This window comes from Nomascus leucogenys, chromosome 19, assembly GCF_006542625.1.
Source record: "Nomascus leucogenys isolate Asia chromosome 19, Asia_NLE_v1, whole genome shotgun sequence".
Lineage (NCBI taxonomy): Eukaryota > Metazoa > Chordata > Mammalia > Primates > Hylobatidae > Nomascus > Nomascus leucogenys.
The window spans coordinates 53,882,266-53,905,300 of NC_044399.1; the positions used below are offsets into that span (position 1 = coordinate 53,882,266).

The following is a 23,035-nucleotide window of genomic DNA, read 5'->3' on the forward strand; positions in this document are numbered from 1 at the left end:
GGTTGGTGCGAAAGTAATTGCGGTTTTCACCATTACTTTGCAAAACCTCAATTACTTTTGCACCAACCTAATATTTTTCTTCTCACTCTTTGGAAGGAAGAAAAAAAGAACCTGATCAGTCACTAGTCTGTGGAAATATGACACCCAAATTCCTGCTTCCAAGCCTCCCTTCTTATCATTCTGAAATTCTCTCACCTCCTCAACTAAGTCTTCCTTCTCCTTCAATTAGAATTCGAGATCCTTTCGTCCATGAAGCCCTTTGAAATGCCCTTAACTTCAATTTACTCTCTCTTCTAAACTCTTATGTATGTCATCCATTCTCTTATGGCCCCAATCCATGCTTTGTAATAGACATAGAATACTTCTAGCAGGGGAAGACTTTTTTCTCCTTGGTCATCATGAGATAAACCAGAATTAAGGCAGGTCTTGGTTAATAATGCCTGAGGTTTGGTTAGGGACATTCTGACTTGTCTTTAGCTGTTTTCAGGCAGCATTTTGCTGAGCAATGGAGTTTGCTTAAATTTTACCCTAACCTGAATTAAGTTGCTTTAACCAAATCAAGCAGTGGCCCTAGGGGGAGTGAGGGGAGTTTCCTAATCCTAAATTAATGGTTTGAAAAGTTCTGTAGAAAGAATCCTGTTATATTTGTGTCTAAACACTGTAATATTGACAGAATTATGTCATTAAAATAGTCAGTGCTTTTAAAACATCTCTCTTTTGTTGTCTTCTCAACTTCCCCTGTTTCTGGAGACCAGGACATACTCTGAGAATTGCAACTAGTACAAATCATCACAATATAGATAAACTGAGCAATATACAGAAGTCCCTCTCACCACCAAAGAAACATTAGCTATACAAGGCAAGAGCTGTCTTTCTAAACAGAAAGGTGAGACCAGTAAAACCAGCCCAGTGTCTGTGATTCCTCCAGGTTTCCCGGTTTTAAAGCCCAGGTTTAAAAAGCTACTGCTGAGATGGATCAGGTTACATCTCCCCCCTGCCAGAGAACCTTACACTTAACCCTTCCCAATCCTCGACCTGGATGTTGCACTCCCATTTCACTTCCTAGAAAGGGTATCTTCTACCTATGTATGTCTCCCTATGTTCTGTTCCTTACATACGAGCAACTGGCCCAAGCCCCAGGTGAAGCTTCCTGTGGCCACACTGCGTTCCATGCTTCAGCCTCATCTCTGGAGGCCTGCCTGTGCTGAGGGCAGAGACCTTGCATGTCATGTCCTCCGTGCCTAACACGGTGTGCAATTCATAGTGAAGGTTCAGTGTTTGCTAAATGAATGAGTGTGTACCTTCGGATGCCTACGTCAGCAATAAGAAAACTGCTATCTTTTTTTTTGTTTGTTTATCATGAGCATAAACTGTGCCCAAGATCCTTAAGTTGTCAAGGGTCTGGAGATTGATTAATTCATTCATCCACTGACTCATTCATTCATTTGTGCACCATTCCCTAGACATTTTTGAGGGCCAGTTGTTTTTTAATGAACCAAGAATGAGGATGAGAAATTACTTAATGGGTATAACATATACTATTCAGGTGATGGCCACACTAAAAGCCCAGACTCCACCACCACCCGATATACCCATGTAACAAAACTGCAGTTTTGCCCCTTAAATTTATACAAATAAAAAGCAGGCTGGGCACGGTGGCTCATGTCTGTAATCCCAGCACTTTGGGAGGCCAAGGCAGGTGGATCACTTGAGCTCAGGAGTTCAAGACCAGCCGGGGCAACATGGTGAAACCCCATCTCTACCAAAAATACAAAGAGTTAGCCGGGTGTACTGGGAGGCTAAGGTGGGAGGATCACCGGAGCCTGCGAGGTCGAGGCTGCAGTGAGCTGTGATCACACCACCACCTCACTCCAGCCTGGGTGACAGAGTGAGACCCTATCTCAAAAACAACAACAACAAAGAATGGGGAAAGGATTTTAGACATTTTTATTTAGGGATCTAATATTCCTGACTAAATCCAAGGATTCTCTCTGAAAGTCAGGGACATTCTCTTCAGAAGGCATGGTGTAAAGAGATAGATAGGTAGAATCTCTTCCTATAATCCTCTTGCAGCTAATTGCCAGACAATTTACATGAGCACATATAACAGTATCTGTAGAAAGTAAATACATGATCCTGGATATTTGTGTACCAGAAGGGAGTGAAGCATGGTTAAGAGCACAAATTTTGGTATCAAACAACCTGGACTCAGTTCCCAGTTCTGCTTCTAACTATGGGAGTGAATTTAGGGGCATAAGGCCCATGTTCTGGAAGAATCTAGGAAGCAGCTGGATGGGCATTAAGGAATTAAACTCTTGAATCCCCCTTGAACAATCACTTCTATGAGGGAATGCTTTTGAGTACTCAGTGCTGCCCTGAGAGCCACTTCTCAGCTGGAAGCAGTTGGAAACAGATAATCTCAGCCTTAGATTCTAAGGGGTCGGTCAAGGCTGCCATTTTATGTTATCACTTTAAGGTTCAGCATGCGGAATAATTTCTCAGCCATCATGAAGTGTTTCCTGGTAGCCAGCTCAGGCTCTACAGATTTACCACCCTAACTTTTCCAGTAGAAGAAAGCCATTTTCAGAAAAATAGAAGTTCCTCCAGAGGTTTTATAGTCAAAGCTACCAAAAACTGATGGATCTCTTGTGTTTTTTACTTGGTAGAGAGAAGCCACAGGGTTGCAATTTCAGATATGCTTGTCTCTAGAAAATAGAACTTGTCTGGGAGGGTATTTAGAGCAAAGATGGAAGAGGAGACCTCGATTTTACAAAGAAGGGTGGTGGGAAGAAGAGAAGGGAAGAAAATCATTCATAATCATTCACTGAGCACTTACAAAGGCCCATCAATGGCATGGAGAGTGGGGGGAGTCTGCATCTGCCATCACAGAAGGGGGCTGCTGTTTAAATGTTTGTCTTCATGACTGTTGACAAAAAGAGTCAAATTATAAAATATTTAAAGAGATTTATTCTGAGCCAAATATTAGGACCATGACCCATGACACAGCCCCAGTGGCCCTGAGAACATGTGCCAAAGGTAGTGGGGATGCAGCCTGGTTTTATACATTTTAGGGAGACGTAAGACATCAATCAATACAGGTAAGGTGTAGACGGGTTCAGTCTGGAAAGGTGGGACAACACAAAGTGGGGTGGGGCAGGGGGTTTTCAGGTCATAGGTGGATTCGAAGATTTTCTGATACAGATGAAGCTTCTGGGTAGCAGGCTTCAGAGAAAATAGATTGTAAATGTTTCTTATTAGACTTAAAAAGATGCCAGACTCAGGTAATTATCTCCTGGATCAAGGAAAAGACCTGAAAAGGGAAGGGGATTCTCTACAGAATGTAGATTTTCCCCACAAGAGACAGCTTTGCAGGGCCATTTCAGAATATGTAAAAAAAAATATACTTCAGTTTCTTTCAGGGTCTGCTATCTGTCATGTTGGTATCTTATTACTGCAAAGAGTCTGTTTCGTCAGTCTTAAGTCTCTGTTTTAATGTTTGTTGGTTTGTTTGCTTTTGAGACAGAGTTTCACTCTTGTTGCCCAGGCTGGAATGCAATGGCTCAATCTTGGCTCACTGCAACCTCCACCTCCCAGGTTCAAACGATTCTCCTGCCTCAGGCCTCCCAAGTAGCTGGGATTCTAGGCGTGCACCACCATGACCGGCTAATTTTGAATTTTTAGTAGAGATGAGGTTTTACCATGTTGGTCACGTTGGTCTCAAACTCCTGACCTCAGGCAATCCAAACGCCTCGGCCTCCCAAAGTGCTGGGATTACAGGTGTGAGCCACCATGCCTGGCCTGTTTTAATGTTGATGCTGGTCAGTTGTGCCTGAATTCCTAAGGAAGGATGATATAATGAGGTGTATCTGACTGCCCCCTTCCCATCATGGCCTGAACTAGTTTTTCAGATTAACTTTGGAATGTCCTTGGCTGGGAGAAGGGGTCCATTCAGTTGGTTGGGGGACTTAGAATTTTATCTTTGATCTATATGACTGAAAATTGACATTCTGTGATTTAATAAACCACATACTTCTGCAAGCTTCAATTTTGCTATCTATAAAATGGAAATAATACCTAAAACAGGATTTGGCAAGCTTTTTCTGAAAAGGACTAGATAGTAAATATTTTCAACTTTGTGGGTCATGCAGTGTCTGTCACAACAACTCAGCTATGCAGTTATAGCATGAAAGTAGCCATAGACAATACATAAGGCATAGGCGTGGGCAGATTTGGTCTGCGGGCCGTAGCTTGTCATTCCCTAGTCTAATCCCCTATTTTAATACATAGGGCACTGTGAAGATTAAATGAGCAAATCCAAGTAACGTATTTTAGTGCAGTATGCGGCAGGTAAGTGCTCAATAAATATTAGCTATTACCATGGTTGTGATCTTAGTCTCTCCCATCTATAAGGGCTAACTGTGTTCACTTTGAGTGAGGTAGTCCTTGGTGTTCCTCAGGAGATAGTCCAGCCTTCTCTCTCTTGGGCACATGGTGAATGTCACAGGTTGGGTTTTTGGAGAAGAACCCTGAGATGGAGTTTAGTTTACAGGATGCTTATTAACGAGTATCCTTGGGAACAATCCCTGTGGAAAGGAAAAGAGGAAAGCAGGATTGGGCAGAGGGAGAAGTCAAGTTGCCAAACAACAGGCTGAGCCAAATCCCAAAATTGTCCCACATTAGGCTGAAAGGGCTGGGCCTTTCTACCCACACAGGAAGCATTCCCTGGATGTAGGCTGCCCTGGGAAGCATATGGCCTTGGGTGAGTAGCTCTGCACTTCTAGGCACGCCTTGGAGGAGCCAACAGATGAAGCTTGTCTGTGACAACACGCCCAGCAACCCAAGCAGTAAGCTAGTGGGAGAGAAAGATGTGACCAACTATGACTGTGAACTGCACACAGAAATAACACTTCACTTGCAAACGAAGCATTTAATTGTTGTTTAAAGACCCTCTAAAGCTCCTTTCCCCTGTAGTGACCAGTGATTTCAAGATGGTGGCTGCTCGATGAGCCTGGGCCCCAGAGGAATGACAGTGAGGAGAACCCCTCATCAACCTGTGTGATGGAATGTAGTATGAGCAAAACTTAACTCTGAGTTCTTTAAAGCCACTGAGATTTGGGGATCGTTCATTACTGCAGTATTGTTAGCTTTCTACTGTGTGTCATCAGTAGCAGCATAGGAAGCTACACTGGATGTATTTACATGATTTGAAGACGAGACACCTTATGATCTTAAAACATCAAGAAACTGGTTTCAAATCATCATCATCACTTCCAGCAGCGACATCTTAGCTAACGTTAGCACTTACATGAATTTGTTACTGGAAAGGAGTCCTGATCCAGACCTGAAGAGAGAGCTCTTGGACCTCGAGCAAGAAAGAATTCAGGGCAAGTCCATAGAGTAAAGCGAAAGCAAGTTTATTCGAGAAATAAACAGAAGAATGGCTACCCTATAGGCAGAGACGTAGCATGGGCTGCTTGACTAAATATAGTTATTTCTCGACTATATGCTAAACAAGGGGTGGATTATTCATAAGCTTGCCGGGGAAAGGGGTGGAGATTTCTTGGAACTGAGAGTCCTTCCCCTTTTTAGACTATGTAGGGTAACTCCCAAACGTTGCCATGGCATTTGTAAATTGTCACGGTACTGGTGGGAGTGTCTTTTAGTATGTTAATACATTATAATTCACATATAATAAGCAGTAAGAACAACTAGAGGTCACTTTCATCGCCATCTTGGTTTTGGTGGGTTTTGGCAGGCATTCTTATGACCTTTGTGACCGTATCTTGTGCTGATCTCCTATCTCATCCTGTGACTAAGAATGCCTAGTCTCCTGGGAATGCAGCCCAGCAGGTCTCAGTCTCATTTTACCCCTATTTAAGATGGAATTGCTATGGTTCAAATGCCTCTGACAAATTCACTAATTTAATGCTCAAATAACCTGTGGATGACACAAGTATTATTATTTTCTCCATTTTAGAGATGAAACAACTGATGCTTAAAGAGATTTATTAACTTGTACAAGGCCAGGGGTGTGCAATCTATAGCCTGAAGTTCAAATCCAGCTAAGTGCCTGCTTTTGTAAATAAAGTTTTGTCGGAACACAGCCATGCCCATTCATTACATATTACATAATTATGACTGTTTTCATGATACAGTGGCTGAGTGGAGTGGTTGCATATGGCTTGCAAAGCTCAAAATACAGTTGGCCCTCCATATGTGAGGGCTCCACATTTGTCAATTCAACCAACCAAGGATCAAAAATATTTGAAAACAAAAATAAAAAAGCAATACAGTAAAAATAATATAGATTAAAAACAATATAACACAATAACTCTTTGCACAGCATTTATATTGTATTAGGTATTATAAATAATCTAGAGATGATTTAAAGTATACGAGAGGATGTGCATAGGTTATATGCAAATACTAGGCCATTTTATATCAGGGACTTGAGCATCCATGGATGTTGTTATCCATGGGGTGTCCTGGAATGAATCCCCTATGCATATTGAGGGACAACTGTAATTACCATCCAGCCCTTTACAGAAGAAGTTTGCCCACCCTCACCTCTAGCAGTAGTAAGCGGCAGAGCCTGATTCCAAACCCAGGTTGTCTGACTCCAGAGACAACACTCATAACTCAGATATAAATAAACATTAGGTAGGCTTGGAACCCGGTTGGAATGTTATGAAACTTTTCTATTTCCATTTTCCTAATCATGTGTTTTTTTTTTCATTTAAAAATTTCCTGATGTTTACTTCCAGCAATATGACAGACTCCATATCCTGAAAATTCTCCCCCAAAAAGCACCTTTAAAATGCTGGATAAAATGAATAGCTAACTTGGCAAGAAATTAAAGTATCTTAATCCCCAGAGGCCAAAAATGAAGTTGGAAGCCAGAATTTAGAATGAGCATGGTAAATATTCACTGGAGCAGGTATCAGACCCTGAGGGCATTTGCCAGTGTTTTGTAAATTAGAGCTTTCAGTTTTTACATTCATGTCGGGGGAAGGGGGACAGGAGAGGCAGGCGACAAAGCAGTGCAGTGTCAGCATGGAGACTTTGGAATGATTCCCGAAAGGCCCACATTCCCAATAAAATAGTGAATTAGAAAATATTTGCCATGCAAAGGAAATAGCAAAGAAAATTTTGCATCTTAGCCTTGATTTTGGTTGGAAGAAAAATAAAAGTTCCCACCCCCTACCAGAAATTATAAATAATCACCAGTCAGGCCTCAAGCCTGGGTTCAAATTCACTCTGTGTACCTATTCTGAAACTATATTTTAAACAAACAAACCAAAAAAAAAATTTAAAACGATGAGACACTTGGCAAAGATAAACACAAATAGAAGGAATGTTCTCCAATTCAAGCCTCATAAAATTCTCAAAGCTAGTGCCTCAACAAAAATGAGCTCACAATTTTTTAAAAAAATCACAAGACCACCCATGTAGTAAGACATCATCAGACAGGGTTAGAAACATCAAACAGTAAAATCAGACATTCAGGCTTTGGGTTGGAATTATCACATCGAGCAAGGTTAGCAAACTTTTCTCTAAAAGGCCAGATAGTATACATTTTAGGCTTTGCAAGCCACTCAGTCTCTGTCAAAAAGACTCAGCCTTGCTATTCTAGTGTAAAAGCAGCCATGAGCAGTATGCAAATGAATGGGCTTGCCTGTATTTTAATAAAACTATATTTACGAAAACCGAGAGTGTGCAAGAAAACCATACCTTATAAATAAATATGTTTTCAATATTTAAAAAAACTTTAAAACATAAGCAAGGAACAAAATACTCTTATAAACATCAAAAAAGATTAACTTCTGAAAGTAAAATAGTTGAATTTTAAAATTCAACATATGAGTTGACCTACGAATTAGAAATGAAATGTATAATTAATAAATTGAAAGTTGGATAAGACAAAACTACTTAGAATATAGTTCAGAGAGAGAAAGAGAAGGATATCATGATATAGACATGAGATTTTAAGTAAGAAGTGTTAACATTCATCTAATGAAAGTTCCAGAAAGAGTGACTAGAGAAAATGAGATGGAAACAATATTCTATAATTTGTACTTCCTTATATTTAGGAAGTACAAAAAATTCTAAAAAATATTCACACCCAGACTTATCCTGGTGAAACGAAAGAACATTAAAGACAAATTTAATAGCTTAAAAACAGCTAGAGAAGAAGACAGCTTTCCTGTTTTACATCTAACTTCTTATGAACAGAGCAGAAACCAAAAGATTACAAGATGATGTCTTCAAAGTGCTGGGAAAAATGTTTCAATTTACAATTGGACACCCAGTAAAACTTATCTTTCATGAGGATGCAATAAAATATATTTAGGTGAACAAAAGCCAAGATAACTTACTATGGACAGATTCTTAGTAAAGGAACTTCTTGAAGATATATATACCTTGGAAAGAAGGATATATATACTTCTCCAGAAAGGAGATGTGAGCTGTAAGTTGTAAGAAAGATAACCATGTGATCAAAGACATTTGTAGTCACATGGATACATCTAAATAAATATCAACACTAAGAAATCTAATTTGTGAAGTTATAAAAGTCAGAGGTTGGGAGAGATGAGATTCTAAAGCAGAGGTCATAGTCTATTTCTTAAAATGGTAAATATATGAATGTACGTGTGTGTGTGTGCAAACATGCATATACATACCTGCATGTTGTAAACTTTTCTATATATGATACATTTCACAAGACTTTTTAATAGAAATAAAATACTGGACAATACTAGCTTATAAGCTGAGAAAGAGTTAAAATACTCCAAGTTTTAGAAGGAGGGTGAATCTAATTAATAACTTTAACTATTAAAAAATTAGAATCTATACATTCCAAAATATTGAAGGAGAAAAAAAATGGAGTCAGAATTTCACCAAATAGAAAGTGTAAAAAGATGGTAAAAATAAATCCAAATATATCAATGATCATAATTAAATAAAAAAGAATTACACTTGTCAGCTAAAAGATAGTTAATTTTTAAAAATCCAACCATATTCTTCTTACAAGAAACACATGTAAAACAGAACTACACCAAATGTTTGAGAGTCAAATAATGGGAAAAGCTACATTAAGGGAAGTGAATTTTTCCAACAAGCAAAATAATAACTTCCTGTTTGCTTTCAGACGTAACCACTGAATCCTCATACAAAGGATATGTTAGTTTCATATATCATAATGAAACTAAGAAAAGAAATAAATGTAAAGAGAGAAATCAGGGAAAAAAACTTAGGTAAGGATTAATATTCTCTGACAAATCTAAAAATCTGAAAAAGCAGTTCCACCAGTGCTATACCCATGGAATTCAAACAAGCGTTGATGGAAACCTAGGGCTGAATGGCATGAGTCAAGAGTAAATATATCATTTCTCAAATTTGGGTCAAATTTCTTAATAATGGAGTTTACAAAATAAAATCAGATCACATTTCAAAATAACTTGCATTTGGAGACAAAAGATGCTGTGATCACTTCCAGTCGTATTAATATTGCTCTTTGAAATGAATGGGACATTAAACACAAAGATTCTAAGAAAAAGTAAATATAAAAATTATTTTGAAGTGTGAATGAATTTGACTACTTTTAAGATTCAGGAACAAATATTTATGTATAAAGGTGGACAATTGCTGCATTAAAATAGAGGAAGGGCTAAAATGTGAAGCTTATGAATAATGAAATGATTTTATAGTTATTTTGGTGGCATGGGGAAATGTCCATGATATAATTAGTTAGCAAACAAAACCACATATGAAACTATAGATTAACAATAAAAATATGTTTAAATGTCATCAAATGTGTCTAGAAACAGGATTGGTAAGAAAAACAACAGAATACTAAGAGTGGTGGGGAAATGAGTGATTTGTATTTTCTACTTTATATTGTATTTTCCAAGGCTTTTTTTTTTTTTAACAATGACCACTTTAATAATCAGATAACGGAATAATTTTATTTTCAATCTTTAGTATTTTGTATGTTTACATATATTATGGTCCAGAATCCCAGTGAATGAAGATGTGAAAAATGAATTCTAGAGAGACGATACATGACAAGACTTTAAAAGAATGTTTTAAGAGACAGAGAAATTGCTAGCCTAATTGGTAGGTAACTTGATATAAAGTAACATCTTCACTTCAGGTCTCAAGCATGTGCAGCAAAGTGAGTCCCAGAGGTTGCTATGGCAATGGAGGTAAACCTGATTAGGTGGGCATTCACTCTGCTTTCTAAGGTAAGGCCAGGGGAAATAACATAGGATTCTTTTGTCTTTTATTTTTTAGATGGAGTCTCACTCTATCACCCAGGCTGGAGTGCCATGGGGCAATCTTGGCTCACTGCAACCTCCGCCTCCTGGGTTCAAGTGATTCTCCTGCCTCAGCCTCCCAAGTTGCTGGGTCTATGGGCACCCGCCCCACCATGCCCAGCTAATTTTGTATTTTAGTAGAGACAGGGCTTCACCATGTTGGCCAGGCTGGTCTCAAACTCTCAACCTCAGGCGATCCACCCACCTTGGCCTCCCAAAGTGCTGGGATTATACGCGTGAGCCACCGCGCCCCGCCTAGGATTATTGAATCAGACAAATCCCCACTCTGTGCCTCTGCCGTCTTTCCTCTCCCTTCTCTTCTCTCTCATTTGTCCCTCTTGCCTCTCCAGTTCTCTCCTTTTCCCATCTTTTCCTCCCTACCTCTTAGCCTCCACTGCACTTGACACCATCAGACTGTGTTCTTCCTGAATGCCCTCCTTTCTGGGCGTCCATAGGGTGCTGCATTTTCCTGAGTGCCTTCCTCACCGGAAGTTCTGGAGGGCATCATTTCTAGACTCGTCATTTCTGACTGTACCCTTGGTGCTCAGGACCTGTCCATGGGAGGTGCCAAAAAATATTTGTTGACCAAATGAATGCATGCGTGAATGAGTGAATGAAGACAATTCCTCAGTCTCTTTTGTGGGCTCCTCTTCATCTGCTCACCCTTCAATGAGGACATTCTCCAAGATTTCGTGCTTAGTTGCTTTCTCTTTTCATTCTGTACTTTTGTCCTGGATGACCTCTCTTCCCTTTGCCTTACGTAACATTCAGGTGAAAATGATCCCCAACTTTTCAACTCTACCACATCTGTTTTTCACATCTGTATTTCCATTGCTTTCAGCTGGACCCATGCTCACCCCATATTCAACTTGTCAAAAACCTCATCCTTTTCTTCCCCATCTTTCTTCCTCTTAATAGCTCCACCTCCATTGATAGTACCACCATCTCCTCAACATCTGGATTTAAGCTCCCTGATTCCTGTCTACTGAGCACAGCCATACTCTGGAAGTTCATCCTTTCTTTCAATTCCATCCCCACTACCCCTGTGTCACTTCTCATAAAGATCATCACCAAACCCTGGGACGTTTCCTTACTTTGAATCTGCACTTCCCGTGGCTGCTGGATTTCCTAAACCACAGAACTCCTCATTGTCCCATCATGCTCAAAAACACTTTCTGTTTCTCATTGCCTCCAAAATAAAGCCCAGGCACACAGGCTCCTCGCAGTCTCGTTCGATCTATCTTTCCTGCTTCATCACCCTTCCCCATAGCCCCCACTCTGCCATCTTCAATCTGTCTGTCTCTATCATCTCCATCTCCATCCCCATCTCCCTCTTCGTCTCTGTCTCTAAGAGCCTTGCCAGATTTCTGCAGCCAACACTCCCTTCATGCTGCCTCCATGACCACTGACATTTCTCAGCTGCCCAGATGCCATCTCTCACTGCTGTCTTCTCAAACTGCTCCTCCTCCTCCAAGGCCCGTATCAAGTATCACCTCTTCTGAGAAGCCTTTTCCCAAACCTTCAGTCAGGATTAAGGGCGCTCTCCTCTGTAGTCTGGTAGCATCTGATGGTGCCTCCATGAGAGCACAGCCCACAGTTGTCAGGTGCAGGTGGGTGGGCAGAGGGAGACAGTGAGGTGCTCCTGAAGAACTTGAGTGCAACGATAGAATGTTTCTCCTCTAGAGTGAGCTCATAAAACAATGTGTCATGGGAAAGAACAAAGTGCCTGCTAGCTCAAAGGAACAATGCCTTTTACTAGCAACAGCTGTAGCCTGTAGCCAATGACGTTAAGGAAGCTGCAGAAAGGCTGTGTTAACAGAAGCAGGGCTGTTAGAGGAAGGCCAGAGTCAAAGAAGAACATTCTTGCATTTTCCAATCTTTTCCAGGGGAGGAATGCTGATGGGGGTGGGGAGGTTGGATTTCAGGCACTGGAGTGGTGGAGTCCAGCAAGGAACAGGGCTAGTTTCTCCTCTCATCTTACCTTGACCTGAACAAACCATCCTGGGGACCCCCTGCTGTCTAGTCATGCTCATCAGAAAGTCTCAGCGTAAGTAGCCACATTTGAATGTATCATGTACAAAGGGTGGCTCTCTAGAAATTATTCTAGTCCCCGAAAGGACTATTCCACCCCACATGTTCATTTCTAGCCTATAAGTCAGTCTGTGGTTTGGGCATCTTCAGTCCGTCACAAACTCTGTGGTCATGCCCAAGTCTAGTTTCTGGGCCTACAAGTCATGGAAATGCCCCTGGGAGGCAGCCGGCCAGCTGTCCCCCTCAGCAGCCAGGGATTGCCACCCTATTCAAGATGCTACAGCCAAGAATTAGAGTTAACTGTGCCCGGCAGTGTCCTCTCACAAGACCAGAGGTTGGCAGGCTTTTTCTGTAGAGGGCCATCCAGTCAAATATTTTAGGTTTTGTGGGTGATAAAGTCTCTATCTACTTAATTTTGCCCTTATAGTGGGTGCTCAGCAGGCATAGACAATATGTAAACAAACATGTGTGTCTGGATTCCAGTAACATTATTTACAAAAATAGGTGGTGAGCCAGATTGGCCCACAAGCCATAGTTTGGCAAACCCTGCAGCAGGTCATGAGTTCTTGACAGTAGTGACTGAGTATTTCCTCCTTGGATCCACTCATGTATGCATAGGGCATATTACATCCTCACTGTGTCTGTAGAATTGAACTGAATGCTTTTCTCCTAAATGGCCCTCAGGCCTTTGCATAGTAGTGATCACAGTGAACAGAGAACCATCCCATCTGAGGGAACCTTAGATGTACCCTCCTTGTCAGCAAAGAGATCCTTCTATAGTATCCTTGACTCATGACGTCTAGTTAGCATCCTTCTGCGATGCCTCTGCCTTCGTGTGATCATCCATATACTCGCCTGATAGCTGCCGGGGACTGTTAGCATGTCCAGCCCACGTGTGATGAACTGGAAGAATGATCCATCCCTCTTATGTTGACTGCCTTCCAAGAGCTACTCAGTAAATACTTGCTATACAACTGATTATACTAGTAAACTAATTTTGTGAGCCAATTTTGGCAGAAGCTGTTTGTTTTCTGCAGAAATTTTAAGCAACCAAAATAAGGATCTGAAGCAGAGAAAACATATTATCTACTAAAAGCATATAGTGGGCCCTTCAGTGGCTGTAAACTCAGCTGTGATACCACCTGCCTTCTGCCGGCTGGGATGCAGGCTGCAGCCTTGCCCAAGAGTCAGTGGGCAAATGGTGCTCCTCCCAGCTTGGCTACTCAGACCCAGGGATCTCACAGAAGCCTGGCAAGGCTGACAGCTCTCAGGGGGCCTGTGTGGGTTCTTTCCAGTGCACACATTCACTCTGGAGCAAGCCTCAGCATGTGGACCGGGGAGACAGACTCCCTTTGGACAGTGAGCTGCTGAAGAACAGAGACTGAGAATTAATTATATTTGAATCCTAAGCAGATAAAAGAATCCTGAGGACACGACAGGTGCTCAGCAAAATTCCCACATCTTGCCGCAAGGAGCATTTCTTTCTTTCTTTTTTTTTTCAATGAGCCAGAGTCTCACTCTGTCACCCAGGCTGGAGTATAGTGGCGCAATCTCCACTCACCGCAGCCTCCGCCTCCTGGGTTCAAATGATTATTCTGCCTCAGCCTCCCAAGTAGTTGGGACTACAGGTGCACGCCACCATGCCCGGTTAATTTTTGTATTTTTAGTAGAGACAGGGTTTCGCCATATTGGCCAGGCTGGTCTCGAACTCCTGACTGCAGGTGATCCACCCGCCTCGGCCTTGCAAAGTGCTGGGATTACAGGCGTGAGCCACTGCGCCTGGCCTTTGGGGAGCATTTTGGTATCCCTGTTACCTGATGCCTCTCACCTGAGTCTGGCCTTGGCAGAGCTACCCTAACAGGGGCTGTGCTCGATCCCAGAATGTCTTCTTCATAATACCAATTCTGCACTTTTCTGTAACACTTTAAAATTTGCAAAGTGCTTTCACATGGCCTTTCTCTTTCTCTTTTTAAATTCACACTGAAATCTTATCTAGGATAACTATTTCACATGTCCCCAGGCCTCACCAACTTGTGAGCTCCCATTACAATGAAGCCTCCATCTGTAGACCTACAAGCCCTCAATAGCCCTGATCCCCCCACACCCTCATCACTTGAAGTCTCCTTTATTGCCTTCTAGGTGTCCTAGAAGCTGTCTCAGATTCGCTCATGAATAAGTACACACACCCCTCTACTCTCCAGGTCCTCAAAGTTGCTCACTCATGGCCTTCAAGCTATTTGAGAGCAGCACTTTGCTGCTGGTGTTTGTCCTGAGCCCTTAGGGTGCAACAGATTTTTGGTGGAATGAGCAACAGTGACTCTGCTCCATCTTCAGGTGAGACTTTTGTCACCTAGACTACTAGACTTCTTTTTCTTTTCTTTTTTTTTTTTTTGAGATGAAGTTTCACTCTTGTTGCCCAGGCTGGAGTGCAACAGCACGATCTTGGCTCATTGCAACCTTCGCCTCCTGGGTTCAAGCAATTCTCCTGCCTCAGCCTCTTGAGTAGCTGGGATTATAGGCATGCGCCACCACGCCTGGCTAATTTTGTATTTTTAATAGAGATGGGGTTTCTCCATGTTTGTCAGGCTGGTCTCGAACTCCCAACCTCAGATGATCCACCTGCTTCAGCTTCCCAAAGTGTAGGGATTACAGGAGTGAGCCACCGTGCCTGGCTAATTTTGTACTTTTAGTACAGACGGGGTTTCTCCATGTTGGTCAGGCTGGTCTTGAATTCCCCACCTCAGGTGATCCACCTGCCTCAGTCTCCCAGAGTATAGGGATAACAGGCACGAGCCACCACGCCTGGCCACCTAGGCTTCAAGGCTATGCTGTCCTCCAATCCCTACTCCATTAGGCCAGAGGTAGGGGAGTCAGGAACAGGGACACTTATGCCCAGGATAAGGGACAAGGCATGGGACACGGTTGTCACACCACTCTTCCATTTTCCTCCTGCCATCTCTTGGCTCCCTGCATTTAAAGACACCTATTATAGAAACTCCCCTTTATCCTCCAGTGAAAAAAGAAAATTCCTCATACATATTATCACATTCACACAAATGGCTTGAGAGAAGGGTCACTTGTGCACACATCTAATTTCTGCTAAGCTTCAGCCAGCCCTGCTATCTAGGTATTATCTTCCCATTTTATGGCTAATAAAATCGAGATTTACAGCCCATATAAATAAATGAATAGGAGAAATGGGGCTTGACCCACTTGAAGCCCTCCTCCTTTCACTCTACCACAACTAAACAACTTAACAGTCAGCCTCATCTCCTCATTGAACGAGATGTGGTCCATCTTCTGTGTTTTAAAATGCCAAAGCGAAACTCTAGCCTGTTCCTGATTCCTCCTTCCTCCTCCCATGCATGGTTATTTGGCAGAGCCAAGAAGTAGAATGACAGTTCATTAGCTTCAAGAAAAAGTTACTGCCATTGGCCATTAATGCAACAGAGTATTTTCTTTGTAAAAGTGATTTTGGCAGAAGCTGGTTGTTTGCTGTAGAAATATTAAGAAACTAAAATAAGGACCCTGATTGCATTTCCAAAGAAGTAAAAGATGCCTCTGTTTAGCTCATTCTTCTCTCAAAAAGTGGAAATTTTTATATCAAAAGTAAGTCTCTGCAGTTCCATCCTCCTCTCAGTGTAACCCTTGCCTTTTGGAGCCTCCACCTAGCACCAGAGGGTAGACCACTAAATAGAAAAAATAAATGTAAACGACTGGAAATAAAAAGTTCATCATTCAAAGCATTACATTCAAGCCATTGTCTCGAATGTTTGGGGTAACTCTCGTTTTTAGTTTAGGAAAGAAAATCTGAAACAGAACAGTTACATCACAAATGGAACATTTATATAGTTACTGGGATAGAAAAATATTCAGTGAAGAGAAAGGCTGCATAATTTCAATAAGATCCAGGTGGAACTGTCCTTTCAACAAATGTCTGCACACCAGCCCATAAAAATGATGGAAAAGGCATAAGACAAGAATAAAAGCAACAAAGTGCCAGGTGCTTATCCCCGCTAAACCCACATCCTTTCTGAATTTGTCCTTTTCCGCTGCTCCTGCCTTCCACTTTCCTTTCTCCAAAGGGCTGGATTTTGTGCCTTCTGGGTTCTTTTGCTCATTGTCCTCCTCTCCTTCCCCACAAGGCAACAGAAGCGACTCCTGGTCCAGAGCTAGGGAGGGCAGCAGGGAGAATGAAATAACCAATACAACTAGTAACAGTAACAGCAGCAACTTGCGAAGCCCTCACTGAGCACCAAGTGCAGGACTGGATGCTGTCTGTGGATTATCGTGTTTCATTATGACAGTTCTGTAGTGTGGGTTTTATAATTGTTGCTGATATGGTTTGGCTATGTCCCCACCCAAATCTCATCTTGAATTCCCACATGTTGTGGGAGGGACCAGGTGGGAAGTAATTGAATCATAGGGGCAGGTCCTTCCCATGCTGTTTTTGTGATAGTGGATAAGTCTCACAAGATCTGATGGTTTTAAAAAGAGGCATACCCCTGCACAAGTTCTCTCTCTCGCTGCCGCCATGTGAGACCTGCCTTTCACCTTCCACCATGATTGTGAGGCCTCCCCAGCCACGTGGAACTGTAAGCCCAATAAACCTCTTTTTTTGTAAATTGCCCAGTCTCAGGTATGTCTTTATCAGCAGCATGAAAACGGACTAATACAGTTGCTATTTTATAGTTGGGGAAAATGAGACTTAGAAAGGTTAACTATCCTGCCCATCACACAGCTAGTTAGTGGCAGAACTAGCTCTCAAACTTAATCTGACTAAAGTAATCACCCTTGCCAGTAGCCCACACACCTCTCCACAATACCTATTAATTATGGATACAATTTATTGTACTTATTTTCCTCCTTTATCTTTCCTCAAAATAAACACTAAAAGTAGATGCCATTTGGCCAGGAACAGTGGCTCATGCCTGTAATCCTAGCACTTTGGGAGGCCGAGGCAGGTGGATTGCTTGAGGCCAGGAATTCGAGACAAGCCTGGTCAACATGGTGAAACCTCACCTCTACTACAAATATAAAAATTAGCCAGGTGTGGTGGTGCATGCCTGTAATCCCAGCTTCTTGGCAGGCTGAGGCATGAGAATTGCTTGAGCCTGGTGGCAGAGGTTACATTGAGCCAAGATCATGTCACTGCACTCCAGCCTGGGCAACAGAGCAAGACACAGTCTCAGAAAAAAAAAAAAAAAAAATGGCCGGGCGCGGTGGCTCATGCCTATAATCCCAGCACTTTGGGAGGCTGAGGCGGGTGGATTGCCTGAGGTCAGGAGTTTGAGACCACCCTGACCAACATGGTGAAACCTCGTCTCTACTAAAGATACAAAAATTAGCCAGGCATGGTGGCGGGTGCCTGTAATGCCAGCTACTCAGGAGGCTGAGGCAGGAGAATAGCTTGAAACCAGGAGGCAGAGGTTGCAGTGAGCCGAGACCACTGCACTCCAGCCTAAGCAACAAGAGTGAAACTCTGTCTCAAAAAAAAAAAAAAAAGTAGATGTCATTTATTTATTTTATCCATTTCATAGATGGGGAAACATTGATACATCAGTTGAACATACGTGCCAGGAAATATGTGTGTGAATGTGTGTGTGTGTGTGTGTGTGTGTGCATGCACACGCAAATATCTGTGTGCATTACTAGGATTACTATCCATATTTTATACATGTGGTCCCTGAGATTCAAAATGATTAAATAACTCAACTGGTTGGAAGGTAGCAAAATTTGGATTTGAACCCAAATCTGCCTTTATCTAGTTTCGACTGCTTATACCATACTGCCTACAAACAGGCCTTTGAATAAGCCTTAAACTACAGCCCAGGGGTACATGCAACCTCCCAGATCTGCATCCTCAGGTACAGTGTCTGGGGCAAGGTGGGGCAGGCATGAATGCCAGAGAGAACTCCTGGGGTGGCAAAGGAGGTGAGGGTGGGAGTGGCGGGGTGAGGCCACAGGCCTGGGCGACTTGGAGATGAAGCTGCCTGCTTCCCTGAGGTCCTGGGAGAAGCTACCAGGGCAGGCAGTGCAGGAAATGGGGAGTGTTTAGGTGGGACACAATCCTGCAGGAAGAAAAGAGGCAGTGATAGAGAACAATGGCAAGGGACTTCCTCCTAGTCTCACGGGAGCCAGAGGGACAGAATGGTTTGTCTGACGGAAAGAAGGGGAGGGAAGGCCAAATCCTGCAGACCTCCCCAAAGCCCCCTTTCCCTCTTCCAGTCCCACCTGCTTCCAAGAACGGCCTTCTCCCTTGCTCGCAGCCCCTTCCCCTACTCCAAGAAGAAAGGAGACACTTCTTTTTGTACCACAAAGGGCATTGCTTTGCAGTCTGCATGGGGCCACTTCTACAAGTTGCATTCCTGTATCTATGCTTCTCATATGGTTCTTCATCAGAATCACATGGTCAGCTAAATTGAGATTTAGAAATCATTTTCCTGCCAGTTTGTGCAGGGTGTCTTCTATATCTATAACACCCCTGCTTCCTGGGGTGACCACCAGTTACTGTGATGATTAGCTAGCAGAGAAGTAGGCAAAGTCCAAGAGAAATACCTTTCCATACACAAGAGTATTCACTCAATGAAAAAATTAAGGGCTGGGTGTGGCGGCTCACGCCTGTAATCCCAGCAATCTGGGAGGCCTAGGTGGGCAGTTCACCTGAGGTCAGGAGTTTGAGACGAGCCTGGCCAACATGGTGAAACCCTGTCTCTACTAAAAACAATACAAAAATTAGCCAGGCGTGGTGGCACATGCCTGTAATCCTAGCTACTTGGGAGGCTGAGGCAGGAGAATCACTTGAACCTGGGAGGTGGAGGTTGCAGTGAGCCGAGATCGCACCACTGTACTCCAGCCTGGGTGACAGAGTGAGACTCTGTCTCAAAAAAAAAAAAATTAAGGAAGATTTTTTTTTTTTTGAGATAGAGTCTCACTCTGTCGCCCGGGCTGGAGTGCAGTGGCGTGATCTTGGTTCACTGCAACCTCTGCTTCCTGGGTTCAAGCAATTCTCTGCCTCAGCCTCCCGAGTAGCTGGGACTACAGATGCCCACCACCACGCCCAGCTAATTTTTGTATTTTTAGTAGAGACGGGGTTTCACCATGCTGGCCAGGCTGGTCTTGAACTCCTGACCTCATGATCCACCCGCCTCGGCCTCTCAAAGTACTGGGATTACAGGCATGAGCCATCACATCCAGCCAAGGGAGACTTTTAAAGGGATGGAACACTACAAAATTAGAGGGAAAAATCTTCTCAGGGGATGAGGGAGAATGAGAGTCAAACGTGAGAAGAATGGGATACCGGGGAAACCGCTGGAGTCTTGTAGATGGTACTTATACGTCAGTTTTTGTTAAAACTGAGAGAAACTCTTCAAAAAAAAAAAATCCCTTAAACACGAAAATATCTCTGACACTGAGTCACAGAGGATGAGATGCAAAGAAAGAAATTAACTTATGTTAACATAAGAAGCACAGCCATTCTCACATAGATGTGATGGGACTCCTGCCTGAAATACAGCAATAGAAAGAGTCATTGTTTTGAGAGAGGCAGGAAGAAGCAGCCTTATATGTGAAAAGAGGATGCAAAAAGATGGCCCATTTCTGTACAGAAAGTCACTCAGTAAGAATGGAAGCAGCCGGCAATTACAGGCAAAACATAAACAGGATTCCTTCGAGGGCAAGGGCTTAGGTTGGGTGCCCAGGCATGGAGGAGTCTTCCTGAAAGCAGACCACATAACTACAAGCAAGCAGTCATAGGGATAGGAACTTGAACTATCTTTATGTCTGTTGGAGGTCATATTTTGCTAAAGTAGAGCAGCTTATAAAAATTTTGAGACATTCCTAGCTAACAATTTCAGCTCTCAGATCAAAGGAGAAATTGGTATTCTGCATGCAATTTTAACCAAAAAGAAAGAACTGGTTTCTATATGGAAATTATAGAGACCTTGGGAGAATGTGACCATGTCTTTTGGGAGTCCATAATAGCAAAGAAAGAGAGCATTACATAAATTCCAAGGCAATGGAATAACGAACAATCCTGTAAATAGGGAAAGGATAAGTAAACTTATAAGCCAGTGTGGCCACTCAGAAAACTTTCTCATGAACTCATGTTTTTTTTTAAAGACGTGTTCACAAGCAATAATAAGGGACCCATATCCAAGACCAATACAAAAAAAAAAAAAAAAAAAGAGAGAAGGCTTTTAGGAAGGCTAAAGCCTTAGCTAGTGGGAAATCTCAGACACAAGTGAGATTAAAAAGGTGTTCTATGATAGATTCAGTTCAGAGAGAATGGGGTGGGAGAGAAGGAAGGAAGGAAGGAGGGAGGGAGGGAGGGAAGGAAAGAAGGAAAGGAGGGAGGGAGGGAAGGAAGGAGGGAAGGGGGAAGGAGGAAGGAAGGAAGGAGGGAAGGGGGAGGGAGGAAGAAAAGAAGGAAAGAAGGAAGGAGGGAAGGAAGGAAAGAGGGGGAGGGAGGAAGAAAAGGAAAGAAGGAAGGAGGGAAGGAAGGAAAAGAAAGAGAGAGGGAGGGAGGGAAGTAAAGCAGGAAGGAAGGAGGAAGGGAGGGAAGAAGGAGGGAAGGAAAGAAAGAGAAAGGAGGGAAGAAGGAAGGAGGGAAGGTAGGAAGGAGAGAGGGAGGGAAGGAAGGAAGGAGGGAGGGAGGGAGGAGAGAACAAAAGAAGAAAGATTAAAGAAGAGAAGCAGGAGGAAGAGGATAAGGAAGAGAAGATGAAGAAGGAAGTGAAGGTCCAAGAAGATGGTGAAATGTTAACAGGTGACAAAAAGTACAAACTACCAAATACTCAAATTCCATCTTCTGGAGCAAGGAGAATGGATTCTGATTTCTAACTGTGCAGCAAAGTAGATGATGAAAAGGGAAAAATGGAGCCTACAGTAAGTTAGAGAACAAGGAAAAATCTAGGTATATTTTAAAATAAAATATATAAAATTTAGGCAAGACTTTAAATCTCCGGGTCCACGGCCGCCCCATCCGGGAAGAAGTGAGGAGCGCCTCTGCCCGGCCACCCACCGTCTGGGAAGTGAGGAGCGCCTCTGCCCGGCCACCCACCGTCTGGGAAGTGAGGAGCGCCTCTGCCCCCCCCCCCCCCCCCCGTCTGGGAAGTGAGGAGCGCCTCTGCCCGGCCACCCACCGTCTGGGAAGTGAGGAGCGCCTCTGCCCGGCCACCCATTGTCTGGGAAGTGAGGGGCGCCTCTGCCCGGCCACCTATCGTCTGGGAAGAAGTGAGGAGCGTCTCTGCCTGGCCGCCCCGTCTGGGAAGTGAGGAGCCCTCTGCCCGGCCGCCCCGTGTCTGGGAAGAAGTGAGGAGCGCCTCTGCCCGGCCGCTCCGTCTGGGAGGTCTACCATGGAGGCCAGAAGCAATGTGGGGGCTGGACGTGGTGGCTCACGCCTGTGGTCCCGGCACTCTGGGGGGCGAGGCGGGTTGATCACTTCGGGCTAGGAGTTCGAGACCAGTCTGGCCAACTTGGCGAAACATGAAAAATACAACAGACAAACCAACCAACCAACTCAGTGACAACAAAACAGGTCTACCCTGGAGTCATACTCTAATTTTTTCCATTTTCCTCCCTTTCTGATCCTTTATCCCACTTTCTTTTTCTTCCTCTTCCTTCTCCCTCTTCTTTGTCAAATAGAGGATTGAGTTATTATCACTGATCCACATAAAGTCCCTCTCTACCTTATTTTAACTCCCACCCCCCATTTCTATTCCCCGACTTCCCATGTGTAACCTTCCTAATATGTTTGATACGCATCTTTTTGTTTGTATGTATTTTTAGAAAATGTTTATTGTTTTTGTGTGCAAAAAAAAATTAATAAAAAAAAAAAAAAATCTGCGGGTCCAAACAAATTATGTTCCAGAATACAAAGAAATTTGCAGATAGAATCACAGAGCCACTAGCAGTAAGTTTGAGAAATGATGGAGAATGAGAAAAGCACCAGAAACCTTGGGGGAACGTTCTGTTTTGCAATATACGTTGGGGAAAAAAAAAAAATAGATCCTGGAAACTACAGGCCATAAGTTTGATGGGATTCTAATCAAGGAGAATGAGTGCTATTAGACCTTGCAGTGGTCAGAACACTTTTTTTTTTTTTTTAAGACGGAGTCTCGCTCTGTCGCCCAGGCTGGAGTGCAGTGGCGCCATCTCCGCTCACTGCAAGCTCCGCCTCCCGGGTTCACGTCATTCTCCCGCCTCAGCCTCCCGAGTAGCTGGGACTACAGGCGCCCATCACCACGCCCGGCTAATTTTTTTGCATTTTTAGTAAAGACAGGGTTTCACTGTTAGCCAGGATGGTCTCGATCACCTGACCTCGTGATCCACCCGCCTCGGTCTCCCAAAGTGCTGGGATTACAGGCGTGAGCCACCGCGCCGGCTTTTCTTTTTGTTAGTGAGGGGTGTTGTCAAACTAGAGTCTTCCAACAGAGAGTGATTACTGAGATGAGAAAGTCAGAAGCCATGCAATACAAAGGAAGGTTGAGAGGTATAAATAGCACAGATGTAAGATGCCTAAGAAGGGTATCAAAGATCTGGCCAGGCATGGTGGCTCACACCTGTAATCCCAGCACACTGGGAGGCCGAGGCGGGTGGATCACCTGAGGTCAGGAGTTCGAAACCAGCCCGGCCAACATGGTGAAACCCCCATCTCTACTAAAATTACAAAAAAATTAGCTGGGAGT

The 23,035-nt window shown here is 43.3% G+C and overlaps 1 long non-coding RNA gene across 1 annotated transcript in view; it reads right to left on the reverse strand.

Annotated features, from left to right (window-relative positions):
• Positions 1–1,930: 1,930 nt before the first annotated feature.
• The window catches only part of LOC105738608, a 110,357-nt gene continuing 89,252 nt past the window's right edge, over positions 1,931–23,035 (reverse strand). Inside the window, exon 11 of the long non-coding RNA XR_004027020.1 lies at positions 1,931–2,113. This is a non-coding gene — a long non-coding RNA (uncharacterized LOC105738608). The remainder of the gene's footprint in view (positions 2,114–23,035) is intronic.